The sequence below is a fragment of the Homalodisca vitripennis genome, chromosome 4 (assembly GCF_021130785.1).
Source record: "Homalodisca vitripennis isolate AUS2020 chromosome 4, UT_GWSS_2.1, whole genome shotgun sequence".
NCBI classification, from domain to species: Eukaryota; Metazoa; Arthropoda; class Insecta; order Hemiptera; family Cicadellidae; genus Homalodisca; species Homalodisca vitripennis.
Genome location: NC_060210.1, coordinates 136,164,439 through 136,188,312, shown reverse-complemented (window position 1 = coordinate 136,188,312; position 23,874 = coordinate 136,164,439). Strand labels below are relative to the sequence as shown.

Below are 23,874 nucleotides of genomic sequence, written 5' to 3'. Positions count from 1 at the left end.
ATTATGATAAGAATATATTCAAAGAACAATTTGTAACTTTGTAAACCTAATTTTAACTTTGTTTTGAAATATTGTTTTACATAAAAACGAATTAATTTGTACCAAACTTTGTATGCTTTTCGGATTGGATTATCTTTAAGAAATTAAAAACACAATTGTAACTTCCGAAGTAACTGCGCCTGCGCATGCCGTACCTGTTTGGGTTTGTTATGGGGGGGGGAGTGTTCACACTCTACTTTGCCTCTAAGTGTCTTAGTGAGCATGTTACGATTAATTGTCTCACAGAATGGATATGTAACTGAAACCATATGCAAGTTTATAATATTTTTATCGTCACTGATAAAGTCGACTCTATTGGTAAAAATATTTTTTTAGTACATTTCAGTCTAGAACATCAAAGAACAAAATAAGGCGTAATTTGCAAAAGACGTTAATTACATTTAGTGGCCAAATACTCCTGAAGTTTGTCATACATTTGTTGCCGATACAACAACATACAATAAATTAGGAACTTTTACTCCAAATGCCTTGATCCATATTAAATGCTGTATGTAAAGGCTCTGCCCTTGTAAAGTGTATATTACAAAAACATAAAGAAAACAATTAATTGGATTTTCTGACAAATTAAAAGACTTATGGCACGGTTGGTTTCATCTGTTAACAGTACATTGTACAGTAAATGATAAAAGTCATTCAGCTTTCAGCCTACTTCATTTGCGAGGAGTCCGCCTAGAAATTGGCAAGAAAGCTTATTGACCTTTGGACCGGAAATATACAATGATTTGTCCCCTGCTTTGAAGTTTCTCAGTTACCGTTTGTTTCAAATTCATGTCAAAGAGATTGTTTATATGTTTTTTTTAGTTTTATTTTTAGTTTTAAAATGATGATTATTTATCTGTATACCATGACAAGAATTTTCTTGTAAATCAGAGTCAATAACTTAGAAGAACGCTCGCTGAATAAAGGCGCTATTTAATTATTTATTTACTTTTACCCTTTTTGATGATTAATGCCAGTTGTGTTAATTCCACTTACTTAACCCTTCTGGTGAAGCAGTTTTTATTTCACTAATTAATGTCTCAACTTAAAGCTAATTAACTAGGGGTTGTTTTAGTCGGGTCGTGATCAGCATTTGTAAGTCAGTGTTAGTGGTCAAGGATTTCGTAGTAGCAAATATAAATTTCGTAATCAATATTCATGGTAATCGTCTTTACTTTATATGGCCAGATTTATGGTCCCGTAAAAAGGTAGTCCTTTTATTAAGAAAATTATCTGAGAACTTTACGTTGATATAAGGGAAGTGTTCAGGATTATTATTAGGACTACGTTTTTTAAGTTTGTATACTTTTAAATTCCAGTCAGCATCAATGGAAAGTGGTAGGTTACATTAATGTGTAATGAAGAAACATTATTATCAGTTCTGTAAGGCTAAGATTTATTCCATGGTGTACACCCACCTGTATTTCGGTATACCTACTTGAGATAAGAAATAGAATAGTAGAATATTGTAACATTATTTTTGTTAAATCCACTTGTAAGTTGTCCGTATCTTTATTTTGCGTACACTACACTCAGTTTGACCAACTGTGAACTCGATTTATTTCATTGTTGTTATTATTTGAGGGTTTTAATGAGATTATTTAATAATAAAAAACCCTACAAATATAGATAAAGAAAGATTACGATGTAGTCCACACTCGTACTTTAGTTTCGATTCCATGAAAACAGCTGGTGTAAAGTTTATAATTTGACTTATTTAGTTTGCTACGGTGTACCGAAAGGAAAAAAATATTAAATATATTTTGTAAAAAAAGGGTACTACTAAAGGGTACTACGGATGCCCATATATCAGCTAAGATTACTTCCTGTTCCTTTGAGATATTGTTTGTTGCTTCCTGATCCGGATTACGATAGCATTGTACATTTTATTTATAGTTAGTATTACAATATTAAGATTTTTGAAATTGCTATTTCTCGATTACTCAGAGCTTTTTGCACTGTCAGAGTTGCGATGCTGTAAGAGTAAAGAAAGGAGGAATTCTGTCGATGACACAATACCAGATGTTACAGGAAGCAGGCACCTGTGTTTGTTGACATTTGGAAGACCAAGAGGTTGATTCAGGTGCTTGCAACCGGGAGTAGCACAACACAGCCACACGGCCGGACCGAGACACCAGACACCTGATGATTGCCCAACACCAGCACCTGCGGCGCGGTTCAGTGGTCGCTGTTTGCAGCAGCCGCCGCCAGGTCGCTCTGCCCTCGTGGGCGTGTGGAGACTTAGGGACCAGTTTCTGTGGCGGAATACGTGGCAGAGCGACCTTATGGTTCAGTGAGACTAGGAGCACAGGACGCGAGAGGGCCAGCTGTGTCGGTGAAGGTGTAAGTGACAGTCGAGATTGTCAGTGTTGAGTGTTGTGGGAAAGTGCTTGTCACTCGGGAGGGTTGCTCTTGGATACACACACTGAGGTAAGCCCACGTTACGTGTGATGACAGTATAGTGCAGTTATAATCTTTCCTGTTCTCAGTGTGGGAGTTTCCCAGACTCTAACCTCGCCTCAGACACGCTTAGTGCACATTCCAGGTTATCTTCATAACAATGGAGGCATTTCTAACTCATTTTGAGACGCTTGACCCTTCGTTCAGCCCAGATGTTCTCTCTTCCGTTCGTAGTTTTACGAATACATTATGTTTTTTTAATCACCGTGATATATTATATTTCAGACCTTCATTAATAACGCTAAGGTGTTGTTTTTTTTTAATAAAACGAGATTCGTGCCCTCTCGAATTCGATGTCCGTCCATTTATTTATTTTATAAATCCGAAATGGCTCTGTAGCAAACTTTAATATGAATTCTGCCGTATTAGAGTCTAATTCATTGGTAAATATAGTAATTTTATATTAGCTAAAAATTGCACAATTTTTGCAAATCTCCGTGTAACAGTTAGACTGTAAATAAACTCAAAAATCGTGTAGTAACAAGAAAATAATTACACTAGTATGTGGTATCAAAGAATTAATATCTATTCAAAAAGACCAAAATCATAATATTAAGTATTTTTCATCCGATTCTACCAAATTTAACGAAGTAGGCCTACTTAATGGTTTGCATTTCTTGTGCTATGCTGATTTTAGTGCAATTCTGCATCAAAATATTGGAAGCCCTGAAACGGCTTTGAAATTTTCCTGCAGGGCTTTAAATATACTATGTACAATTATACCCGTACAATTAATTTTTCCCTTTAGGATTAACTTCATATTATAATTAATTCTATCTAATATGTGTGTGTATATATATATATTATATATATATATATATATATATATATGATTGATTAGGTTTAAAATATTCTTGTGGTTATGCAATAAACAAACATGTATCAAAATAAACAAATAATGTAATTTTTATTAAATCCATTTAATTTTTGCATGTGTATCCAGTTATCAATATTAAGCTATTGTCTTTGAACATATTAGAAATTAACATATTCTTGGAAAAGCTTCCTTCCAGATTGCACAACCCTTTTGTTCTTAGGGTTCATTGAACTGGTCAGTCATTTACTCGGTCACAAATAATGTTGGTTGTGTTGGTTGTGCAACTGGAGCGGATTACATTCAATACATTATCCATGAGCAGAGATAACAAATCAAGCTTTATCTGAAAATCCATCCGTTCATGGAGGTTTAATCACCGCATATTAAATGTTCTCTCATTCATCATTTACAACATTTCAATTATTTATGAATTATTCGTATCGAACTCCATAATTAGTCTTCTACAAGTGACATTGAAATAAACACCACAACTTAAGTCCCGATGAACTGTGTATGGATTATGTTATATAAGGTTCAGAAAATGTAAGGATCGATTTTAATGGATCGTCTTGTGGAAATGGACCTTTAAGAATCAATTAAGACCTGAGAAACTATTCTAAACCCAAAATTGACTCACAGAGAAATAGTTTGTCTATAACTAGTAGAAATTGTGTAATGCATGCACAATAATGTGTATATAATTTTGAAACCCCCAACGAGATGAGATATTTAGTGTTGTTTGATATACAAAATATAAATAGTTCGTAAATACATTGTGGTCACTTAAAATTTAAAAGTGTGTTATTCTAAAACGTTATTATTTAAAACGAGGTTTATCAGAAAAACGAGTAGAAAATCAGTAAAAGTCAGCAAAGGAATTACAAAATAGCCAACATCTTTCTTTATCTTCAGATACCGGCACCACAAAAAATCATTTCCCCTCCTGTTACTGTACAGTATATACAAATGTTTTAGAGTCCTTCCATTTACGATATCGTAATAAATAGGTTTTATGTCTTAGTTCTAAAGAAATAATAGTTAATTATTGGTTAGTTTTCTTTATAGAATTATATATTAAATTTATATTTTACATTACTGTCATTTTTATTCAGTTTCCAAATTTTAAGTATTAGCCCACTTTTATTGTATTGACACTTTTAAGATCATATAGAACTGCGAGAAGCATTTTCTAGGAAGGACCAGGTAAAAAGACGACGATGTCAATTTGTTGTTTTGAACTTTATTTGGAATAGTTTCAAAGTTAATTAGCCGATTTTGGATATTTTTATTGTAGATTATATACTGTATCATTATATGAATGTGTTCGACTCTACATAATTTTAAAGCACAATTCGTAATAAATTAATGTTTGCACTCAACTTTTTTACTTTAAAAACTAAATTTCATCTTTAAATATTTATATATTTTTTGTATTAAACTAGTTCGATTTCAAATACATTTCTTACCGAGAAATTAGTTTATGGCGATAAAACTCGATTTGGAAATTGCAACCTATACATTTAGTCAGTGATGTATTGCCAGAGTAAACGCTAGACGTAGTCTATTTTTGTAACTCTCTGGGATGGATAAGAAGATTTAAATACAGTTTTAATCGATATTTGATCAAACTTTATTCGAAATATCTGTTCAGATAAAGTTTGGGATGCATGACGCAAGTAACAAGGTAAAACTATTCGGTAAAACTGACATTGCATATCGCGTAGCCTCATCTCATGCCAACACAAAGTTCAGCATGCTATCTCTTCTGTTATCACAAAACGACTTCAGCGCAGACAGCCAGTCGTCCCGTACTTATCTCTGCCATAAGCTGTCTAGATGACGCTCCGCAGGTGTTCTTTGCAGGGCTTATCTGCGATAAGCTTTATGTCTCTCGCTTTATGACTATGGAAATGATCCATGACTCCCACTCACATTCCACTCCGAATTATTATTACCAAAGAAGTAGCTATTTCTGGCACCTAAGCGCTTGAACCAAACGGGGTCAGATTACGTTATGTCACTCATAATGTTAATCTTTTAATATGCAAAAATTTCCAAACAATAAATATAAATATTATTCCACCAATACAGGTCAGTGTTGAACTTAGTAAATTGTTTAGTACTGAAATCCTGTACCAGTCGATTAAAGGGTGTACTAGAGGGTGCAAGGAGGTACAAGGGTGAGTGATATGCATTGTATATACTGTAGACTAAAAATACCAGATTCAGAGGCCAACTATCCCAAACCCGGTTGTTTAAATACTGAATGTTCCAAAAAAGCATTTATAATGGTATTAATTTAAAATTATGTGAAAAATATATAATTAGTTTCTGTAGAAGGGAAAGAAATAAAACTTTACATAAAGTAAGGTATATCAATAATTTTCATTAGTTACACAATTGAGACAAAAATATTAAGGGTTGGCATGGCGAAGCTCTTCCTGCACATAATATCACACACGTCCCTTTCAACATTTTTTATAGAATACGGATTAACATTTTCCACTCACAAAATGCGCTCAAGGGCAAATTTGTGCAGACCGTGTGTCCAACTCAAAATACTACCTTGCTGTAAATAATAAAACAAATTGATACTTATCACATTATGTAAGTGAGAGATCCGATGGCCGCACGGCCTACGCTATGTTATCGGACTTTGGATCTGGGATGGAGATTGCGCAATACCTTGTACTCTATGGACTCTTTTTCTTATTCTGTTTGATAAGATTCTCTTACAAACGCATACGAGTAGAATTATGTATAGAAGGTCAGTCTCTCCTTTTGTTATAAAAAAAGTTTTCAGTCTATACTTTTCTTTTCTATAAAAGAGTTTTACAAATGGCGCAGCAGTGAAATTTAACTAATGGTTTCGGTATTTCTCGTATTCCTCGAGTTTCTAATGCCATCATTAACTCTACTCCCATAAAAGACCGATCTGTGTATGTATTCCCCTGAACAGGAATATAACAAACACGGAGGCCTTATTTACTAGAATTTAATTTGAAACTGACACTTATTATCTAATAAGCCATATGTCTTAGATAATTTCATCGTGAATCTTTAATCGTATTACTTTCGTAGGAGAAAACTTTTTCATAAGGACCAGATGTGCTGAAGTCCGGTAATTTATTTCACTTAGTTCCGACCACCAATGCTAGGGCTGCACATTGCACAACTAAACTTTAATTGCTATCGTTAAAACGTTCACTACCTTAGTCTTGCTCTACAGATAGCAGACCGAGCGCTCAATTTACGTGCCTCAATGTACCGTATAGCATTAGATGAGTTATCTCTTGTGTGACTAATACAATCAAAGCGTGAATCCAATCTACATGTACAACCTGACATCCTAAAACTCAAAGAATTTAAGCAGTTGAATTCTGGTTGGAGATATTCCCTACGACTTTGCAACATTGATCAAGCGAGGATGTTTCTCTAGAGATAATGTATAAAATAGTTGTCATCTTCTTGGGATAAATTAACTACAGTATTTAAAAGGATGTTAAAATTTAGACTATGTTCCACCGTTGTATGTTACGAAACGTGTAACACTAAGTTTTGTGGATTGACATCTACCCTCTTCTTCAAGAAATTCTGATACATTAGTAAACTAATAAGTGTGACAAGGGACTGCCACTAAATGGTGTAACTGAAACTTGGTAGACGAACTTGAAGTCTAGACTGGAGAGAATGAACCCAAGCGATGTCACTGCACTTGTGCCAAGGACACGAACACGTCACACCCGAACTTACGAATGTGGAACACTCTGTCCTAGAAACGTAGTGTCATACGTTTTGTGTCATATAAAGATGGTAAATGCCCAAAATCCTATCATCCTTTCAAATCATCCATTGTCAGTAACAAACTTTAAACAAAGTACTGTTCAAGATTAGTTTTTTAATTCAAACATCTATTGCAAAATCTGGTGTTATTGTTGGTTTCATGAAGGCACACGATTTTTCTGGACATTTGCCATCGTTCGGTGATACAAAAATCAGTTACACTACATTTCGAGATCTGGTATGATTTGTTTATTTTAATCTTGTTTGTAATTATGTGGTAGGTTAGTTATTTACTCGAAGAAGTGATCAGATTGCAGATCTCGAGACGTAGTGTTACTGATTTTTGTATCACTGGCAAATGTCCGGAAAATCCTGTTTCCTTCACAATCCTTCCATCGTCAAAAACAAAGTGTAGGTTTCACTTCACCGAAACTGAAACCAATGAATTTGTTGATTGTTATCTAGTAAATCGTTATAACTAATACAATCTAAGCCCTATAAACCCTTTATGTGACGGTCGATTTTAAACATGACAAAGGTAACCATAACCATGTTTCAGAGTCGTGTAGAACAATGAAACGGAGTATTGATCTATGCCACCGTGTCGATCATTTCCTTTACAGCCTTTGCAGCGGTAATGTCAATGCTGAACAGAACAAAGGATTGTTAATGTTTCTGGCCCGACAAAGTACAGTCTGGAGTGACTCTGTATTGTTGGGCTAATCGTTGGGCAGGTGAGGTGACGTTGATGTCAGAGCGTACATAACCCGAGCCGTGCCGTATCGTGGGTGTGAGCGCGGAGAATGCGCCAGGTGTCTCCGCACGCGCGTATATCCTGCACAGCTGTTTCGTTATGGACGTGACCTCGTATCCTGCTTTTAAATACCTCCGTACCAGTCTGTGTCCCATTACTAAATATCCGCAGGCTGTGTGTCCAGGGGCATCATAAAGTGTCTAGCTAGCGCCGCGTTAAGAAAAGCTTTAAACACTTATGGCACGTATGAAACAATCAGGTACTTTCAGGAGGCCACCGATAATGTACGGGATTTAGCAACTTTTGGTGGGAAGTTACGTTAGGTTATGTTAAGTTAGGTTAGGTTAGGCGATTTAGGTTTCTAAATTGCCTACCATAACAGCCGCAGCGTGCTTTGAATAGATGGCCTCCGTTTAATCAGAAAGTACCAACAGTCCAGCTATTTTGGGCAAACCTACTTTCACTTACACTTCTACTGAAAGGACATTTTCCCTGAAACAATTGTTCTGGCGCGATTCTGACCCGTTGTTTGTTGACTTGCGAGTGGATTGGTGTCATGAGTTCGAAACAGATGAAGCACCTTTGTTTTGAGGGTATTGATGACGTAGAAACTAAATTATACCACGAATTTGTACACATGACATATTAGCAAACAGAAGGGGGGGAGAAAGGGATTGCAGTTTAGATACTTTCGCCATTTATCTATTGAGCTACAAGGGTAAAAATTATACAACAATAATATTGAATGGGTGTTTTTAATTTGTGAATTTGATGAGAAATTTTGATTCTTGGAATAACACAGTTCTTAAAAATCTGTATTAAAATGTATTCCAAAACTATTTTCATAAACCAAATTTTGGTCAAAATTAGTCTAGCAGATCGACTATGTTTACAAACATTCTAATACACACGCGTGCATTCAGACATTTTTTGCGAATTCTACTTTTTTACTCAATGGTTCAAACACGATTACCAGTGAATGGAATTTCCAATGGTTATGGCTATTATCTTACTTTCGCATAACTATATCGTACTGTAAGTAGCTGATGAAGAGTAAATACTTATTTAATTTTCTCTATGTATTTGCCGTAACGTGAATGCACGATATTTATGCAAATGTGTGTATTTATTATGTTAAGTAGTAATGGAATGAAAACGATCAATCAGGTGGACAGACGGCTAAGCCAATTACAGCCGTTATTATTAAAAGCACATTCCCTCAAAAGCGAGTGTTGTAATTTAACAATAGCGAAAAGAATAACAACACTACAGCAATGTATTCATGTAAACAGCGACACAACATGTAAACAAACCAGTTCGTTCCTTAAACGGTTTAATTCCATCATTACACAGACCAGCGTTTATATTCACAACAATATTTATAGTCCAAGCAATTTCAATAATTGCTTTATTCAACACGAGTTGTAAATAGTGACTGAGAGAAATTCATCATCACATTTGCAAATAAAACGAATACAACGAATGTGTTCTTTTATTGCGTTTAGCAAACTGTTTAACTGAAACTAATTATGAGTACTTTTTTATTCTTTGTGATGTAAATCAGCTGAATGGTGAATGGAAACAATTGATCGTCATCATAAGCGCGACGAGATAGTAGCGAATGTTCTAACATGAAATATTGGTTGATAGCTTTGTATTTTCCGAGTTTCTATACTACGTAATAGCCAGATCATCTCTTTGAAAAGTGATGGTAATTGGAAAGTATTCCTCATATCCGATATCTCTTGCTAATTTTAAAAGCCAATGGGTGGCAACACTAAATGGGAAAGCAAAGTTTTTAGATAGCATATGAGTTCCGTAACCTAAAATTCTATGTTATTTGCTTTAGTAAGTTTTTAGTTTTCATACAATCCACCATACACACATCTATAAGAGCCATACTGCGTGCATTTCTAAGGTAGGACCACATCTAAAGGATCTCTAAGGCAGGGTCGTATCTTGAACATCTCTGTAGAGGGGCCGTATCTTGTGCATCTCTGACGTGAGATAATATAGTCTGTGCAAAGTGACATGGTATTTTTTCAGAATTCTATAATACTTCCTCAATGTTCTGTGTACTATCTTCTAACAATACATACTAATCTTAAAAAGCAGTTTTTGACTATATACATATAATTTTGTATTACATATACTTAGTAATACAAATAAGAAGAAGATAAGAATGAACAAGATTCAAGTTGTAGTGGATTACAATAAACCATGGAACAAGTGTATAGTTTAAAATTATTATAAATTCGCGTGTGTGTGGAGTCTGGGACTGGGGAGCAGTTTATTTTACTAACTGCACTTGCCTCAGCAATGTGTCATATGTGGCAAGTGCAGACGTGGAGTCTGGGACTGGGGAGCAGTTTATTTTACTAACTGCACTTGCCTCAGCAATGTTTCATATGTGACAAGTGCAGACGTGGAGTCTGGGACTGGGGAGGAGTTTATTTTATTAACTGCACTTGCCTCAGCAATGTTTCATATGTGGCAAGTGCAGACGTGGAGTCTGGGACTGGGGAGGAGTTTATTTTACTAACTGCACTTGCCTCAGCAATGTTTCATATGTGGCAAGTGCAGACGTGGAGTCTGGGACTGGGGAGGAGTTTATTTTACTAACTGCACTTGCCTCAGCAATGTTTCATATGTGGCAAGTGCAGACGTGGAGTCTGGGACTGGGGAGGAGTTTATTTTACTAACTGCACTTGCCTCAGCAATGTTTCATATGTGACAAGTGCAGACGTGGAGTCTGGGACTGGGGAGGAGTTTATTTTATTAACTGCACTTGCCTCAGCAATGTTTCATATGTGACAAGTGCAGACGTGGAGTCTGGGACTGGGGAGGAGTTTATTTTACTAACTGCACTTGCCTCAGCAATGTTTCATATGTGACAAGTACAGACGTGGAGTCTGGGACTGGGGAGGAGTTTATTTTATTAACTGCACTTGCCTCAGCAATGTTTCATGTGTGACAAGTACAGACAGACGTGGAGTCTGGGACTGGGGAGGAGTTTATTTTACTTAACTGCACTTGCCTCAGCAATGTTTCATGTGTGACAAGTACAGACGTGGAGTCTGGGACTGGGGAGGAGTTTATTTTATTAACTGCACTTGCCTCAGCAATGTTTCATGTGTGACAAGTACAGACGTGGAGTCTGGGACTGGGGAGGAGTTTATTTTACTAACTGCACTTGCCTTCAGCAATGTTTCATATGTGGCAAGTACAGACGTGGAGTCTGGGACTGGGGAGGAGTTTATTTTATTAACTGCACTTGCCTCAGCAATGTTTCATGTGTGACAAGTGCAGACGTGGAGTCTAGGACTTGGTACGCGTTATTTTTCTAACAGCACTTATCCCAGACCTGCTCACAGCACACCTACTATTTTAGAGGTTATGTTTGTAGTTATTATTTGGAAACTAGCAGATCAGATGTATTATGGTTATGGTGGCATTCCATAACCAGTGAGAGGAAACAAAATTAACTGATTCAAGAATGTACTCGTGTATGAGCATTAATCTATACATAATGAACACGAAATTAGTAGGTCTAAATGGAATATTATAGAGGAAAACCTATTCTACAATACTGGAATTAATACTAAAGATTCGAGAGCCTTCTTAAAACCATGTTGTTATCAGTCCGTCCCTGTGATAACTATTGGTAGAAAGATCCTAAAGACTTGAAACTTGTACATGGAAGAATTTCTTTCATCCAAGGAAGAATTCTATTGATGTTGGGGTCAAATGGGCTGCTTTCCAGTACAGCTAAGGTCTACTACTAAAGTCAACGTTTCCCTCGTAGCTAAGTCAGCTGATTTTATATATATGAACATATTTTACCAAGGTCCGATTCCTCATTTTTTTTTGTAAATCGACGTATTCTAGACATTATAAATTATTATAAAATCCTTTGTAATTCGTCTCCTTTTCGTTTTACATCAGATGAATGGTTTCGTGATTATGAAATAGTGACACGATACCAATTAGATACTTTAAATTACTATTACTTATCTAAACCTTGTTAATTGTTAAAGAAAGTATAAATTGCGCCTCATTAGTGACTGTAAAGAAAATTAATCCCTCAATTATGCTGATTATTGTTATTATTCCATTTGTTAAACGTTTCATTAAGGCAAACCTGTCATTAGTGAGGAGTAGTAATTAGGCCATAAATTCCTTATCTCTTTTATCGCAAATCTTATCTCAATATAGTAACAAAATATTTTTCCTATAAGGGTTGTTTCCCTTTAAGGTGGTGCAAGTATTTTCCCTCTAAGGTGGTGCAATCGGCTTTTTAATATAATCATTTGTTTTTATTTATTAAAAATATGTATATGTCACATCCCCATTTCTAAAGACCGCTAACATAGGAAAATGATTTTGATTATTCTACAAGGAGTTGGCGTTAGAAATAGAATTTAGAGGTATATAAAAATCGGACTCAAAGAAACCCTGATGTAAATAAGAACTTCTTAGGATAAGGTCATTTTGTCACAAATAACGATGTCAAATGTCCTAAATGTTATTATCCTATCAAGATATACTTCCAGCATATCAAGTATACTTTGTAAAAACATTTTTAATCATATAATTATTTAAATTATAATTTTTTAAAGATATAATTTCCTTAAGTCCATAAATTAAAAAACACACGTCAGTCCCTGAAACTGTATACTGCTGTATTCCTCATTTAGATACTGTAAAAGTTTCTCTTTTTCATGTTCAGCTCATTTGTGTCTGCTACATTTCCTAGTATAAATGCCTATAGTTGAATTCTTCTTGGTGTGAAAGTTTTCTACTTTCTCTGCTTCACGTAAATCATCTTAAGTCCTGTGTATTTAAAGTAAAAAAACTATTTTCCCAACCAAAGATTTATAGAAAAAGTCGAAGTGTAATACAATTAATATAATTGTTTTCAGTTCAAAATCGAATTTTGTTCTTCCATAAAACTGACTAGTCTAATCTCCCTCTAAAGTTATTGTACGTTATTTTTAAAAATATTAAAATTAAATTAAATAATTCTTACTATTAATATTATATCAATTAAATTATGCACATTTTGTAAATTGAAGGCAGTAATATTCTATGAAAAAGAATTTCATTAAATGTAGATTGCTTTATATTAATAATTCCTATGTGGATCTATATATTAAATGTTTTACTGAACGGTACTAATTTAGTGGAATGACACATTTTTATGCAAAAACACAATAAATATACTGTCGACAATATATATTTAAAACGCAATTTCAGCTAGGCAAGGGCCTACAGTAGTATTGATCAGCCGCACCTCCACCGGTGAAGCGCAAACAATACTTGTCAATAACAGAACACCAACTAATGACACAACGTCATTCGCTGACTGATTATAGTATAGGGCGGGAGGTGTCCACTTATCACGGTCTCATTGATTCGTCAATTAGATGGATTCGGTTTCACTTAAAAAAATTGTGTCGATAATGTCCATCGAACTGAAATTTTCATTGCTTTCAATGGTTTTAGGGTCCACTTGTGCCTTAGCGGTAACCACTAGGCTTACACCGTGACAGGTAAAGATATTTCTAGCTGAAAAAAGGTTCAATTTCTACGAAAGTATGAGCTGAAAATTCTGAAAAAGCTGAAAATTCCAAGAAATTCTGTGTGAGCGAGTAAAAGTCTAAATAGAGGCTGAAGCTCTCGTAAGTAGAGATGGACAGTTGTGAACTGTCGGTAGAGCTTCGAACAGTAAAACAGACAGTTATAAACAGTCCGCGAGAACTGGAAATCAGTGCCGGACATTAAAACAGTCAATTATGAACAGTTCCTGGTGCTCGCCAATGTCGCTGCCAGCATTGGGCAGCTGTTCGCGAGAACTGGGGATCAGTGCTGAACATTAAAACAGTCAGTTATGAACAGTTCCTGGTGCTCGCCAATTACGTATACACTATCAGACAGATGTTAACGAGAACTGGAGTTCAGTGCCGGACAGTAAAACAATCAATTATGAACATTTCCTGGTGCTCGCCAATGTCGCAGCCAGTATTGGGCAGCTGTTCACGAGAACTGAAGATCAGTGGCGGACAGTAAAACAGTCAATTATGAACAGTGGTGCTCGCCAATGTCGCAGCCAGTATGGGGCAGCTGTTCACGAGGAACTGAAGATCAGTGGCGGACAGTAAAACAGTCAATTATGAACAGTTCCTGGTGCTCGCATCTGACGCAGCCAGTATGTGACAGCTGTTCGCGAGGACTGGAGATCAGTGTTGGACATTAAAAATGTAATATCTAAACATTATTTAGATCGCTGTCATGTCTAAAAAGAGTTTCTTAACAACAAACAGCGACAGCACCAGGGATAGTAAAGACCCTGCAAATCGTCGCGCAGACCGGCATGATCGATATCGTATGGTGTACAGACCATGCAACGACCCACCCTTATACTACGGTGGTCTGAGCAATCTCGAATGGATTTTCCACCCAAGCGAGCATAATTTTCGCATCACCTCAGTTGTGTTTCACACGGAGTTCAGTGACGTGCTGAATGTTCTAATAATGTTGGTTGTCTAAATATTAAGTGGTTACGGATGTTCTGAATTAACATAGCTTGTACTATGAGGTAAATAAACCTAAAAGATAATATATGGGACAGTAAAAAATAAATAGAAGACATTTTACACACATTAATTTTGTATGCGAATTGATACATCATTACGATGACTGGCGCATTGTAAAAATGAACGAGGTATTAGAAGTGCAATTATAGAACATGATAGCTACTATATGAGGTCAGCAATAACTTCTTATAAAATACATATTGTGACTCTGTGATCTACTGATCAGCTACAATTTCTCCTTAAGATTTAAGTGAAACCATGCGACAAATTTGCACTACAATCATAGCGCACCTTATAGTTTACACTGAAATATTTTAAATTTGAAAACTTATCAGCTACAATTTCTCCTTAAGATTTAAGTGAAACCATGCGACAAATTTGCACTACAATCATAACGCACCTTATAGATTACACTGAAATATTTTAAATTTGTTTTGAGTAGTTCTTTTATGTGAACTAAAAGAAAATACTAAAAATAAATAAAGTTATAATGCATTTTTTATTGTTTTACAGCACTGCACAACTCAAAAACTCCTTAAACAATAATATTCCTTTACAGTCGGGATAAGTGTCCATGATAGTGATGCTCACGCATGTGCAGTCACCAAACTAGGTCGCAGTCTTAGCCGAATCGGTTCCACCGCCTCCAGATTGTGTGATTTAGGGCAGATTTGATGAAAATCTCATAAATATTGACCCGGTCATTCGATTGGCGGCCATCAACACGTCATTTTATGTACTAGCGTTACAACCCTATACACACTATATGGGGACGCCTCACAGATTTCGAAATTTGCCAAATTTTGCCAAAATCCGTACAATGATTGCAGATTGTAGGGGCCTTAAGATGTACGTAACTTTTTGTCCGAACTTGAATATCTCGTCTCCGCCAGAACTGTTATATACAAGCTCTTTTTTATTGATAACAAATGTACCGATAACTGCGATCGTTATGTTCACATGCTTGCTCAGTCGTCACTGTAGGTTAAGACAGTTTGGAATCTAAAATATATTTTAAACTTGTATTAATATATTTTTATTTTGCACTCCCTATACTCAAAAATACCTGTGAGAGGAGTAACATTTTTTATAAAGTTAAATAAAGTGTCAAAATAGCATTGGACCCGAATTAAGCGTTGTTTTGGCGCCACACAATCTACTTTATCACAATCTCCATTAAGAATATGGTACTACTGTCAGAATATAATTGTAGTCTATAAAGCGTATCATTAAATAATAGAGCCGAAAGGTGTCAAAGTAGTAAATAACGCCGCGAGAATGATACTGCAATCTTATCATTACCATAAAAGGCATGTTGTCGCTCCACTCAGGATTAGGCTAAAGTTAAACCTCCGACACAGATATGGTAATAGCAATGCTGTGAAATGTTACCGTTACACACAGCCAGTAGACAATAGCTTAATCCATTACTGTAATGCTTGCTTATACTGTAGCTTACAGCAGCATTCTGGGAGGAGCGCCATGTCGGTTTAACTATTCACTTCTGGAGGGTTCACTGCTGGCTGGTTTATACATGCCAGTAGGACATAGACTGGATACAGCAAAAACCAATCTGGGAAACCCAACTGATGTTAGGAGCGGCACATCACTAACCGCAAATGTTGGGATAATGGGGTTGGTAGATAGGTCTGGTTTACTCTAGAGGATGACTAATGGAGTGGGTGGGACTCCCTTAATGGTGTAGCCTTTTTCAAGCCTTAATATGAGGGAGTATGGCTTCCCCTACCCGCTTTGACTGGAAGTGGTTGGAACAGAGCTAGCCTCCCATTTTTTGAAGGTTTGGCATGCCTGAGACAGCGCCCGTTATTTCTCCTTATGGGATTATAGTCCATTCTGAATATCCTGCCACTCCGGAAGTACAGAAAAAGTCCTTTTAAGACCAAGTGCAATAAGAGGTTTCCTCATCTTCTTACCCAAAATAAACAAATAAAATCAACAATTCATTCGCTTAGTTATAAATCCAGTATTGAAATTTCAGAAGCCTTTTTAAACATAATTTTTAGTAAAATTTGCACTTTGCACGTGCAAGATGTTTTGTTCCTACATCCCACGTAAAATTAATGACAAGTAAGAAAAGGTCAATCTCCTTAATTGTTCGAAGCTGTAACAGTTCTTGTCTCGTGTTTGTCGTCAGAGTTTCCAAATAGTCTTCTTCTATTTTGTTACTGAACACGACGCTCGACAAACTGCCTTGTCGAAAGTTCTTGTTGTCAGTACTTGTATTCGAATAGTTTACAATAGTGATATACAACGAGCATAAACCTCAATGTCTGTGACAGTACTGCGCATACTTGTACTTTTATAAAGTGGAAATTATTAAAAATCAAGTTTATATTTAAATGACGTGTTTGGTACAACAATTCGATGACCAATTTTGATTAAACGAAATAAAGTTTTTTGCAGGACAGAGTTGTTTTACAAGGCAAAGGAAAAATAAATAATTTCATTATTGTACCAGGTATCAATTAGAATGTTACTTTGCGTTCGTTTATAAAACAATTATTCCTTGGTTTTAAAATCCGAAACATTGATGCACCTTCGCATTAAAGCCCCATCTCGTTACAATATATAAATAAGTGTAAATAGAAAATTAATTCCAAAAAATCTCTGCAACCAAACATAATTTTAATATAATATTACAAAAAGGTTTAAAGTAAGATGTGATAAATAAATATTAAAGATTTGTCAGTTATGTATTGCGTTTGGTAAAACGCAAAAAATGACGTGCATAAAATGATCAACCACATATCTAAAACTAAAAATTGCAAAATCATCTCTAGACAAACATTTTCTCAACAACTCTCTTTGTTGGTTGTTTTCAATAATATGAATTCGTATTTTATAAATTATATACATTTTCTTGGATTATATTAAAGTTTATATTAAATATAGTTTTACTGTAAACCACAATATTGTAACACAATTGTGTTTTATTTTGGGGATTATATAATTTATGGAATAAATGGTATTAAGCGTAATATGTACCTTGAACATGACGTAAACTGATATACAATTTGCGCTCGATTTATTTCTATTAAAATATAATTACTTAGTTAATTACGATATTTGGGTGTTTCATGGAATCATCAAATACAATTTTATTTTTAAAGTAGTGATACAATAGCAATTTACATAACTGATTTCTATTTGATCAACCTGAAGCAATACGTGGAAGCTTTCTGTTAAGTACTTTCTTGATAAGTGTTTGTTCGTAAAATAATGTATAAAAACTATCATAATCTTTTTTGTATTACAATAAGTTTTCCATTTCATCCTTATGTATAGTATATATATTTTCGTTCTTTAAAAATTCGAAGACTATTAAGTTTATTATCGTCGTTATTATATATTATTAAATCGTCCATTTTCGTGTACAAGTACGTATAATTAATCTAAAAAATAATATATTTGGTGAATGATGTTTGTATTCTATTAAATGTAGAATACAGTATATTTATTGACTAGCATTAGCGAAGCCTAACACTCGAAGAGCTGGACAAATTTCACATTGTCTGTCCGCACGATTCATCGAGAATGAAATGTCCTGCGGACTTGACATTTTTCATGGATTTTCATTTCTGTATAAGTAACACCGAAGTTTTTTTCAGTGCAGGTAACTTTATAGAATTTAGTTGAGAGATAGCGAAAGCTTTTACATTGGTCTTTTGGATTGCTGTAATGGTAGCGAGAAAATCGCAAAAGAAGTGTTCAATATACACTGAGTACAATCGTGTGACAATTTAACATACGTAGTCTAATGAAATGTGATATAGAGTTGAAATTTTGCATGGAATCTCAGAGAAGCCTGTTACGAAACACATTTTGTGGCGTATTCCTACCTTAGTTATAACATTATTATATAATCAGTCAAACACTCTATTATTATTCGCTCGTAGTTTTACTATCCAAACTGAAGGTAGAATAATAATTTATATGAGTAGATTGATTTTTCCTGCACATTTTAAATTTATATGCTCTCTTACATGGTAACTTAGATCAATACCCTAATTAAAATAAAAAGAAACATTTTCGATTGCCTCGGAGTCCATTGCACGAGTCCATTGCACGGAGGCCATTTTTAAATAACCTGTGAACTATAAATCAATACAACGAAATATAAACCTTATATATCTGAGTAAATCTATGCGTATGTTTGCAGATTATTGCTTTTCAAAGATAATTTAATCTTCATAGTTAGCGTATTATGAAGTTAAGGGGAATATGGTAACCGACAACAGCCTTGAAGTAAGGAGCAGTCGGGGCAGGGCTGACAGGCGAGACGGGTAGGCCGTCTATTATGCGGGCCATTACCCCAGTGAATGTTGGGTTAATTAGAACTGACTTTTGACGTAATTAGTCAAATTGGGGACAGAATAGTAACTGTTCCTCGGCGTGGCATTAGTCAAAGAAAGAGGTACTTGAAGTGATTAGTTTAATAAGTTTATTACTGTTACTCGCGTAAATATGGGAACTAAGATACAATCCATTTCAAACGTTTTAAGTAGTACGTGAAGATTTTATACAATAAAGGATACTACTTAAATCAACAGGAATATGGTTCTGCACATGATAACAAGATAGTTATAATACATTTAATTCATCAAGTAAATTTATTTGACGTAGCCAATCACTTAGGGAGTTAGCGAAATTTCTCTTATAACTCTATTTGTCCACACGATATCAAGTTATAGATTTGGACTCTTATGCCTCTTTAGGTCTGTTTATCTTTCTCTAAGACCATCTTTCCGCTCAATATCCACATCCATATTGAATTATGGATTTTTATTATGGACTATAAATTAAAGATTAAACTTCATTTCTCCATAGACAACAGAGTTTGATGACGGTGTATGTACTATCATAGGATTTAACAATCAAATGCGACACTTGTTACGTATTCCTATCTTGTAATTGGCTGAGCTTCAGTGAAGCCTGTCACTCGTGGCGCTGCAAAATTTCATTATGTCTGTTTGTCTGTCTGTCCACAAGATATCTCGAAAACGAACTCACCAATATCTTTGACATTGTGCATGAAGCTTCATGTCTATATGAGGAACATTGAGTGAGATGATGGTGCATGTCACTCCATGTGATTTGGCTGGGTGTTAGCGAATATTTTTACATTTATGTTATAGACAACCATGATGGCAATAGGAAAATAACGGAATATATAAATTTGTAAACAAACTTAATACGCACATAATAGAGCCAATATGTTAAATATTAACACGTGTAGCCTAACTATCCCTTATTAACTTGTTGTCAGGACTTATTATTTAAATATTTATATCAAACCCAATTCAATTAACAAAAATCTGAATGTATCATGTGGCAATATGTCGAGAAATATTTCATATATACACTTTAAATTTTGCATAAGACTAAATTCCTGCAAAACTGAGTTCTATAATGCGTCATTTTCGAGTCAAAATCATTTTTTATATGATGACTATCCTTCTATCTATCCACAGGAGATGTTGAAAATTAAATGAACTAGATTTGAAATTTTGCATGCAACTTCAATGAATCCTGTTATGACACGTGTAGTGGTGTACTTCTTCTACCTTGTAATAATGTACTGGTGTAATTCTCTATATTCATGTGATTTAATTACTACTGCATGCAATTAATATATTATATTGGCAGCAGGAGAGGAAAAAACAATGAGGATAAAAGTATATAAACGCATCTTGTTTATTCTGGATAGAGTGAGAAGCCCATTTCTTGTGTCCTGTCATTGTATATCGTTAAAAAACTCGTCTTTTTATCTTTTTAATATTTTTTATTTTTTTAATACCTTAAAATAAAAATGCTCGTTAAAAAAAGATGAATCACATCTTATAAGCAACTGCTTTAGAGATGGGTATTTATAATATGCTACTATTTAAACGTCAACTTGACTCCTCAAACGTAGACTACATTGTTTTGATAATATGGTAAGATGGTCATCAGAATATCGTCAAGGAATCTATTATACCAGATAGCCACATGGATTATACTAATATGAAACAAGATGATGTCTCTGTTAAGTCACCTAATTTGCTCATCAAAACCGTTTATGTGGAAGGAAGCTGTAAGATAATACTTATACCAGATAGCCACATGGATTATACTAATATGAAATAGGTGATGTCACTGTTAAGTCACCTACTTTGCTCATCAAAACGTTTATGTGCAAGGAGGCTGTAAGATAATACTTATACCAGATAAAGTCACATGGATTATACTAACATGATACAAGATTATGTAACTGATGTCACCTAATTTGTTCATCAAAACGTTGTTATGTTGAAAGAAGCTGTAAGATAATACTTATACCAGATAGAGTCACATAAATTATACTAATATGATACAAGATTATATAACTGATGTCACCTAATTTGTTTATCAAAACGTTGTTATGTGGAAGGAAGCTGTAAGGTAATAATAATACCAGATACAGTCACATGGATTATATTATTATAATACAAGATTATATGACTGTTAAGTCACTTAATTTGCTCATCAAAACGTTTTGTGGAAAGGAAGCTGAGATAATAATTGTCCTAAAAACATTTTTTTAACATTTTCTTGTGGGCCTGCAAGTAAAACTATAATACAAATTGTGTACTTCGTATAAAAAACATTTGAATTTTCTACACTTTAGGACATTTATTTATTTGTTTTTATCGTGTATAATCTGTTATTAGCATGCACTATGAACTTTTACAAGTATACAATATTGCTGTATTTACAAATACATTTTTATTTTACATATTTTCTTTTAAAGTTACGTTATACTTCATTTGAAGTATTGTGTTAAAAACGCAAAGAATTACCACGGCTTAGCTAACTGGCAGGCTGGGTTTAGTGTAAAGTCAACATTAATGGTCATCAGTTGGTGATAAGGCATCCTGCTGACCTCTGAGATAACACACAATGTGTGCTGAGTCAGCTGTCAGTCGCAGATCCGCTTTGAGTCAGGGGAATCTCCGCAACCACCGCGTTAGCTGGCTGCCAGGGCAATCTTTCCCACCTATCTTCATTTATTAAGTTTCGACCACCAAAAAATAAAGAATATTTAACAAAAGATAAATATTTTACTGCATAAGATTTATCTTAGCATCCATATCAAGTTTGTGAATAAATATCTTGTTGTCTCAGAATTTCTGAAAAATCGTGTTTTAAAAAGCAGTTCAGCGATGGCCCTGCGTTTCATTTGATTCTGCAAACCTTGATTGCTGTTTACTAACACTCGAGGGGTTGCATATATTTTCATTTTTGTCTGTATGTCCTTCTGCAAGGAATCTAAAAATGAACCGACCTTTAGAATTGAAATTTTACATGAAACTTCATCTCTACAGGTATGTTGGCAGCACTGAATTAAATGATTGTACATGTCACTCCATGGAATTTGGATGAGCGCTAGCGAATTTTTTACGTTGGTCGTATAGATAACCATGATGACAATGAGAAAATAGCTGATTAAATCAATTGTAAAGATACTGTGTACAATCATATGTGATTATAACATGTTACATAGAGTAACAATGGAAAGGAAAGTCAAGGTTAAAATTCGGTGACGAGATTTGATTTCAACGCACTCTTTCATTGTAGTACCCTCTCTAGCTCTCCGTAACTTTTATTATTTCTACAATGGTATGAAATCTAACTCAATGAACGACAATGTGAATGTATCATGTGGCAGGATAACTCTAGAAAGATTTTATCTGTAGACTTTAAATTTAGCAGAAAGCTTCATTTCTACATAGCCACGAATAAGGTATATGATGGTGCATGTTCCACCATAGAAGTTAAGCCTTGCGTCACTCAGTAGCCTGACAGAATTTTTATGTTATCAGAGGTATATTAAAAATGTCTTTTCTGTATGATTGACTGTGTGTCTATATGTCAGCAAAACAACTCGAGAATGGAAATTTACATGTTATCTCAGACAGCCTGTTACACAATACGTGGTGTGGCATACCCTACATTGTTTTAACCGTTCGTGATGTTTTGAAATTATATTTTTAGGGCCTACTAATTATAAATAGATTTATTAAGTATCAAAATGATGAAATGTACGTTGTATTCTAAATATTCAAATCATTTGTTTTTGTATTTAATTGGAGGCTCATTCAGTGAAACACAACTAAGGGATGTATATGACATGCTAATGTGACCTGTAAATCGGTTACTGTAATAGATGTTTATCAGGCATTCTGTTGTATTGAAAACACAAAAGTCGTACAGTAAATAATTTCACATTATGTTCAATAAGACAGAGACTTGAAACTGCGTCACTTGCCTTCTACAAAGCAAGGTTATAAAGCGGTAATTATTTAGCCATTAAGGCTGTGTAAGAGACCACTGTATTTTTTCGCTGAATTAAGAGGTAGAAGTTTCCTTTTCTTTATGTCTTACCAGGAACATGAGGAAAAGGGAGAATACACACCTGTCGGTTCACTCTCTCCTAATTTTATCACGTATTACTAAAGAAATATGGTGGGAGAAAGTGAATTTAAGAATAAAGATAATATATTATTTTATTAGACTATACTTATTAAACTATTTGTATATTGCGTATTCAGAATTCCTCAGTTATTATTCATTCCACTATTCATTGTTCGCAATGCACTTCAGAGAGGTAGCCTATATTTATTTTTGCTCTCTTTTCGTAAAATGTAAATTTCTTTTTATATAGTAACAAACTGGACGTGCATTAGAAAGCATACACCACACGTGTTCTGTAGCTATGTATTTGCAATATTTTAAATTTTAAGTTTTACTATACATTTGTTATATTAAAAATGAATGCTAGCAACAATAATATGTCTTTTGACTTATCGATTAAATACATTGCAGAATTTTTATGTATTGTATTTTTTAATGCTAAGTTTTTACCGTCTCAACACCAATTATGGATTATCCAAGTAACTAATAATATTAGTAGCTAATAATGACATTTTTGTTAAAACTATATGATTTAAATCTTCAAGTTGTTTCACTGTTTGATTCATGTGTCATTTTCCAAACAGAGATTTACAATCTCTGTGGATAATGTTACCGTTTTACTCGTATTCATTATTTAAACAATTATACCTAAATAATAATATATTTCAATTTATTATTTTCATAGAGCGGCATTTTAGTGGAAGACAATATAGATCAATATCAAAGAGCAGTTTTGGTCGCGCGGCAACCCAAATAAACAATAAGCACCAATCGTTTTGGGCGACCCCCCGTTTTTTGGGTCTGTGGATCAATAAGTCGTGATGTGTTGCAGATCCCGAGTTGTGCCGTAACCACCGCGCTTTGAACGAAGAGCCTTCCTTACTGTACCGGCAAGGTTAACTATTGAGCCGTTCGGCCAGAGGTGTAGTTTACGACTAATCACCCCTACACTTCATTCCACCTCGTAGCTC

General features: G+C 34.7%; 1 protein-coding gene across 1 annotated transcript in view; it reads left to right on the top strand.

Moving 5' to 3' along the window:
• The first annotated feature begins 2,293 nt into the window (after positions 1–2,293).
• The window catches only part of LOC124360243 (sodium-dependent transporter bedraggled), a 166,805-nt gene continuing 145,224 nt past the window's right edge, over positions 2,294–23,874 (top strand). Inside the window, exon 1 of the mRNA XM_046813685.1 lies at positions 2,294–2,469. The gene's annotated coding sequence lies outside the window, so the exon portion shown is untranslated. The remainder of the gene's footprint in view (positions 2,470–23,874) is intronic.